This window comes from Octopus bimaculoides, chromosome 5, assembly GCF_001194135.2.
Source record: "Octopus bimaculoides isolate UCB-OBI-ISO-001 chromosome 5, ASM119413v2, whole genome shotgun sequence".
NCBI lineage: Eukaryota > Metazoa > Mollusca > Cephalopoda > Octopoda > Octopodidae > Octopus > Octopus bimaculoides.
Genome location: NC_068985.1, coordinates 125593657 through 125601168, shown reverse-complemented (window position 1 = coordinate 125601168; position 7512 = coordinate 125593657). Strand labels below are relative to the sequence as shown.

Here is a 7512-nt window from a genome sequence, read left to right as displayed (position 1 = left end):
ATATATACACAACACAGAATAGACGTAGACATATCCTACCGAACTGTATCAGTAATCTAATTTCAAACATCATGCTTTCTTTAGTTTCGACAACATTCATTTAACTCACTTAAATCCTGTCGAAATTCTGACATTGTATGACTCATAATTTATGATATTTCTCTGTCACCTCCCTTTGAAACCTTAATAAGCTCTACATCTCATTATAACCATTTTTCAGGGCCCGAAATTACTCAATGTTTGATCGACTAGTTTTCTTAAGTAACAAACGCAGTAGCATTGCAAAAAAGGTTGTTTAACCGTTTAGTGTTATCATAGACTCTAGTTTAACCTTTACTCCAAAGACGCATTGTTTTATCACTAAAGAGATTTCTGCCCTTCTAAACTATTTCATTGTATCTTTACCAAAGCCCACCTGACAAATCTCGCTTGTTTACCAATGCTGAGTGTCACCGCTAAGTCCCAGTCATCACTTGACCACTATGCTCGATACATATTTCATAATGTCGTTCTCCTACAATTTTATTTCTATCCTCATTATTCTTGCAGATGTTAACGATCATCAGTTAGGAAGATTTGATCGTCCAGGAAAGAAAGATTCTAGGAACTCGCTCTCCAGCCCCTGACTAAACGACACAAGTACGTTTGCATGTGACTCTCTGACAGGGTTAATTCACTTACGCGGCTAAATGTCGCTGGAAAAATACGGATACTGTCTTCTAGAAAATGAAGTAAATTGAGCATTCAGTCTTCAGATGCGCACTTTTGATAACATATAATTTAATGTTATCAAAAAGCTCTTTACGTTCTCATCTCGAATCCAGTTGAGGTCAAATTTGCTTTTCATCATTCATGGCTCGATAAAACAAAAATATATCACTCAAGTACATGAGTAAATATAGTCAACTTATTCACCATCTCATAATTCTGTACAATGTGTCTCTATTACAAACAATTGTTATTATTAGTCCCACTTAAGGGTGGCGAGCTACCAGAATCGTTAGCACACCGGGCAAAATGCTTAGCGGCATTTCGTTTGTCTTTACGCTCTGAGTTTAAATACTGCCGAGGTAGATTTTGCCTTTCCTCCTTTCGGAGTTGATAAAATAAGTATCATTCAAGTACTGGAGTCCATGTAATTGACTTATTCTCTCCCCCGAAACTGCTGACATTGTGCCAAAATTTGAGACCGTTATTAGTCCTACTCTAGTCATAAAATGTATGTCAAAATTACCTTCCACTCTTGCCATAAAATGTATCAGTCAAAATAGCTTTTGGTATTTATTCTGCATCCTTATCTTCTAAATTCAAATTCCACGAGGCCAAGTTTAACTTTCGTCCCTTTGAGGTCGTTATAATGAAATATCAGTCAATTACTCAGGTTGATTTACTCTGTTCAGCGCCTCCCTTAAAATTTGTGGCCTGGTGCCTATTCTTAGCCTGGTAGAATCGTTAAAGCATCGAGCGAAATTGCATCGAGATAATTGTTCCTGCTCTTTACATTCTGATTTCAAATCACGCTAAGGTCAACTTTTTTCTTTAATCATTCCGGTTCAATAAAATGAAGTACTAGTCAATTATTGGGATCGATATGTCCACTGGCTGTTCACCTTGTACCTATACAATAAATTATTATTGTTGGCGAGGATCAGTAGAGTGTCCGATAGAATCAGTAGAGTGTCCGATAAAATGCTTTGTAGTATATTGTAATTTCAAGTTTTCCGTTCAAGTCTTACTGAAGTTGACTTAACCTTTCATCGTTTCGATCGATAAACAAAACATCAGTTCATATATTTCTTCGCCTGTTTCCATACACCAAAAAATCGTAATTCTTATACCCTATTTTTCATCTGATAATTTCTAAAATAAGGTAAAGTCCACCGTGTGACAAAATGAATGAGAATTTAGATAGATAGAAGATAGAAGCAAGTCGGTGCTGAATTTTAAAATATCATCACTAATGGTGGTCCTTAAATTGCAAAGTTGGCTTCCAGTAGAGAGATGTTGCTTTAAGGAGCTAAACCATGTGGGTTATGTTTCCCCTCTTAAAGAGATAAACACATTGTGGGTGGCGACTAAGTGGGAAGTATGTTGATGCTTGCTAACAGGGTTTTTTGTTGTTGTTGTTGTTTTGAATTTAATATAAAGATAGGAGTGTTGGTGTTACTAACATCATTGAATAAAAACGATAGTTGAAGTGGTATTTGCGGTAGAAGTACTGATTTAAAATAAAATGCCTTGCGGTATCTAATTATATTACCTCTACATTATGAGTTCAAATTCCGTTGAGGTCGACTTTTGGTTTCGTCTTACAGAGATTCAATAAATAAAATATACTAGATAAGTACTAGAGGCGATTTAATCTGTGCCCCAACCACTCTGCGAAACGTGTTAGAAATTTATATAATTGAATAGGGAAAAGAAGTGGAGTGCCAGGAGTGGTTGAGCACAGATGAACCATTTTACAATATTCTAGTTATGTCTCCCTACATTCTAAGTTCAAATTTCTCTAGGGACCACTTTAGAGTTTTTTTCATTTATCAGGGAGGGGTACGGTTATATATTAAGTTGCCGCACATGAAATGGCCACTTAGAAACGAAAAAATAAAAATATTTATAGTCATTATTTATTAATCAAAATAGGTTTCATTAGATTCAACAACTTTTATCCATCGGCTTCAGAGACTATATATTCTTTCTTTAAAAAATCTTATTGTTTTTTGAAGCTATAAATTGTTCAAATTAATACTTTGCATACATTTTGTCACAGATGAAAACTCAAAATGATGGAATGAATGGTAATCTGATGATACAAGTCTGGAGAATATGGAGGATGAACCAATATTTCATAATTAACCTGCTGCAACTTTGCTGTGGTCTGATCTGCAATAAGGGATCTTGCGTTATCATGCAAGTGTATAAGCCCGAGTCTGTTTATCAGTGCCGGATTTTGCTTGGTTAATTTGAAATGCATTTGCTCAATTAGCTGGCAGTAGGATTGGGATGCTACTGTTTCTCTATACAGCAGAAACAAAAAAATTAATGATTTCTTGATAGCAATACCAAACAGTATCAACCATAAACTCTTGTGTGGCGTAAAGTGGGTTTTGAAACATGTTCAGGCGACTCTTCTGCATCTAGCCAATGGAGAGGTGTTTTACTGTTGTCATAAAGGACCCATTATTTTTTGTTAGAGATGATTAATGTTTCAAAAATATTTCTTTTTCGTTTCTCGCAGAAAGAAAAGAACACACTGTCAGACGACGCATCTTGTTTGCAACGCTTAATTCATGTGGAACAGATTTAGCCATCTTTTTCTCTTTAATAACCGGTGCAATATGACGTCCTACCGATTCTTTCGAGACTTTTAATTTATTGACAAGAGCCAGAACAGTAGATCTAAGCTTAATCTCCCCAGCACATTTCAATGTTTGCTCATTAACCAATGATAGAGGGCGTCCATGGAGCGCATTATTCAGGCACTGAACCACCTTCCAGTTGTTGCAATGCACATTCTTATCCCAAATGCGATGTTTATATTTTCGACAACTTCTGAAGCGGACAGCTTCTTTTATGGACAACATCTGCAAAAAGCAAAGGAAAAAACATTAAATCCGATAATGCATGTCATCAATTAATGTAGAAAAATGTGTAGTAAGAGTTGATGCTTTAGATATTCACGAAGACAACTGTCAGAAGGTGTCCACTTTATGTTGGAAAACCTAATGCTTGTGTCGTAAAAGCTCCTTCCGTACGAATATGTTGTACAATCTGCTAATTAGGAACGAATCATCAATAGAACTTATAGAAAATTATATTAAAATAGATACAGGATGGACATACATATAGATATACACATATACACGCACACACATACACTCGCACGCATAAACACATGCACATGTACACATAGACATACAGATACATACGAGCCGAAAAACGAACACGCACACACACATTCACACAAACACACCCAAGGACATAAGTTCGCATACACAAATATACACACAGACACGCACAGACTTTATATTTCAGTCTACTCCACAATATCCTCCATATTTCGTCCCTTGCAGACGTAAAAAAAAAATGTCCATGATTACGACACCTCTTCGGCTGTTTTCAATACCTTCAAAACAAACATTACAACACTCCTAAATGTTTCGATATATATTACAGATCTCATAACTATCGGTTCGGTAAATATACTCATATATGCCCCTACTCCTACCCCAGTTTCGACGGTGAATATTCAGTGGTTCAATCAACTGAATTTCTTTTCCTCAAGTTAACAAACCAACCTCATTTCTTATCACCCATATGCGACGGTACACAATAGAGTGATATAGCCGTGACTCTAGAGGACAAAACTGGACTTTCTTAATTTCATGTTTTATTTTGTATCTTTTATCTTTTACTTGTTTCAGTCTTTAGACTGCGGCGATACTGGGGCACCACCCTGAAGAAATTTTAGTCGAATGAATCGACGACGTCCCCGACCCCGGACTTATTTTCAAAGTCTGGTACTTATCCTATCATTTTCTTTTGTGCAACCGCTAAGTTACGGGGGTCTTAAACAAACCAACACCGGTTGTGAAACGATGGTAGTGGACACACACACAAACACACACACACACGCACGCATATAATGCGACGGGTTTTTTTCAGTTTCCGTACACCAAATCCACTCACAAGGCTTTGATCGACCCGAGGCTACAGTAGAAGACACTTGCCCAAGGTGCCACGCGTTGGGACTGAATCTGAAAACATGGAGTTAGAAAGCAAACTTCTTACCACACAGCCACTGCTGCGCCTATAAGATATTATCAAGTGGAGAATCTGGGTAATCGAGAGAGATCAAATAATCCTATTAATGGACTATATTTAGCAACACCGAAGGAAAGAAAGGCAAACTTGGTCTGGGTGGGATTTGACTTCGAGTTCGACGTCTCATCCTCTTTTGTATAAGGAGTCTTAACATAGTTAGTATTTAACTCCAAGTGAAGGCGCCTGGCTGCGTGGTTAGAGTATTTGGCTCACGATCGTAAGGTCGTAGGTTCGATTCTCGGCGGCGCGTTGTGCTCTTGAGCAAGATACTTTACTAGACGCTACTCCAGCTAGGTCAGGTGGCAAAAATGAGTAGTACCTGTATTTCAAAGTACCAGCCTAGTCACACTGAATCTCTCTCAGAAATTCGTTAAGGATACGCGTGATTGTGGAGTGCTCAGTCACTTGCACATTAATTTCACGTGCAGACTTGTTCCGTTGATCGGATCAATTAGAACACTCATCGTCGTAAGCGACGGAGTGTGTGTGTATATATATATAGTACCATTATTATCCCACGAGCTGGCAGAATCGTCAGAGCTTTGGAAATGCTTTGCGTTATTCGGTACACCTCTTTTGGGTCCTGTGTTCAAATCTTGCCGAGAACAACTTTAAGTGCTATACCACCGACGTCAATAAAATATTGTTACTTTTGTCTCACAACTAACACAACCACCTCTCAAAACCTTCACAACCAATCGAAAGAGTTTCTATGTGGTGGTAGCTCAACTTGATAGATTTACCAAGCGAATTTCCCTCGGAATGCATTGGATAGCATAGTCTTGGGAATACCATGCTCCGTTGTTCGATGGGATTTTCATGACTAGAATAATTTTTCTCCCTGGGACTGACAGGGGGCTATATAATCTATTCCACTATCAGCAAAAGGCTTGAAATTTTGGCGGAGCAGGAGGAAACTAGTGTATCTCATAGACTGCAGTCGGCAACTGGTACTTATTTTATTGACCCGGAAAGATGAAGGCAAAGTCGACATCGGCGGAATTTGAACTCAGAACGTCAAGACGGGCGAAATTCCGCTAAGCATTTCGTCCGGCGCAGAGTCTATTCTGCCAGCTCACCGCCTTATAGAGGACTAAATAATAAGAACACACACACACACACACACACACACACACACACACACACACACACACACACACACACACACACACACACACACACACACACACACACACACACATGCAAATACATTTTCACACATACACACAAAAAATACAAACACACACACACACACACACGCGCATTCATATAGCAAATATTGGTTCTTAACATTGACTCAAAGCTAAGCCACAAATATTTTGTCACTTCAATCGACCTGGTACTTGACCTGGAACTTACTTTATGCCTTATTGATCGATACTTGGAAAAAAGAAAAGAAGAAATATCAAGCCATGGCTGGATTTATATGCGTACTATCAAAAAACAATTTACTTTCCCAACGATTCAAAATATCACTTCAACAATTTTGCCAACAACTACGGCTAATTCTACAATTACACACGCACTAGCGTGTATACGCACACAGACGTGAGAAGCACTGACAAACATACAAAATTAATGTTATTTTATCAATTTATACGCTACAACCAGTGCCATCCTCCATTTAATGAACTATCCGGCCTTTGAAATGGAGTAAATGACATCACGTGTTAATAGCTATCTACGTTCAGTTATGACGCACATGAGGAATGTCGGATGTCTGGTTTCGGGTCCCATGTTAGTGTTAAACTCTCATCGTGAACGCCATTTGAACTGTGAACTTTCTTTGCGTTTGACACATAATGAATTACTCGATGACTTTTATACCTGAATAGACATACTTACATACTGACAGAAGCGAGCATATATGCATATATGCATATATGCATATATGCATATATGCCTGTTAAGCGCATGTGTGTATGTGTGTATTTATGTATGTATCAGTTAAACGATAAAACATATTCATATATATGCTTTTGTATGCAAATATATGTATGTAAGAATGTATATGTGTATAAATATATGTAAGAATGTATATGTGTGTAAATATATGCAAGAATGTATATATGTATAAATGTATGCATATATGTATTATATATACACAACAATATGCATATATACTTAGACAGACAAAACTTTTCTATAAGTCATGGCTATGTGTATATGTGTTTGTGCATGTATTTGTGCGTGTGCGTATGTGTGTGTGTGTGAGTGAGTGTGTATATGTATGTTTGATTTGTGAAACAGTACACCCCTTACATGTGTATATATAATTCAGACACACGTACACACACACACACATACGCACACACACATATATATGATGGCGGTTCACTCGTGACCGAGGAAACCAATCACTGACCACTGCCAATGCAAAAACGTTTGCAATGCGGAATCATGAGGCAATTGTACAAGCAGTCGGCTTCAGCCCGGTTCGCGCCCGTACTTTCCATGCTCGCCGTGGTGCCCTTCCACGCAACCGAGCATTGGCTAGTCACCTCGCTGACCATTGCACAACCTAAAATTCTAGGGCCTAATAAGGTTTGCACAGCACCTAGCAGACCCTCTCACACCCTACTGACATGATCCAGGGACAAGTCAGGGAAAGATATCCAGTGCACGCGCACACACAGACACACGCACGCACGCACAAACACACACACGCGCACATATATGTATATATAT

At 38.3% G+C, this 7512-nt stretch overlaps 1 long non-coding RNA gene across 1 annotated transcript in view; it reads right to left on the bottom strand.

Moving 5' to 3' along the window:
* Positions 1–2613: 2613 nt before the first annotated feature.
* The window catches only part of LOC128247862 (uncharacterized), a 94039-nt gene continuing 89140 nt past the window's right edge, over positions 2614–7512 (bottom strand). Inside the window, exon 2 of the long non-coding RNA XR_008264187.1 lies at positions 2614–3584. This is a non-coding gene — a long non-coding RNA (uncharacterized LOC128247862). The remainder of the gene's footprint in view (positions 3585–7512) is intronic.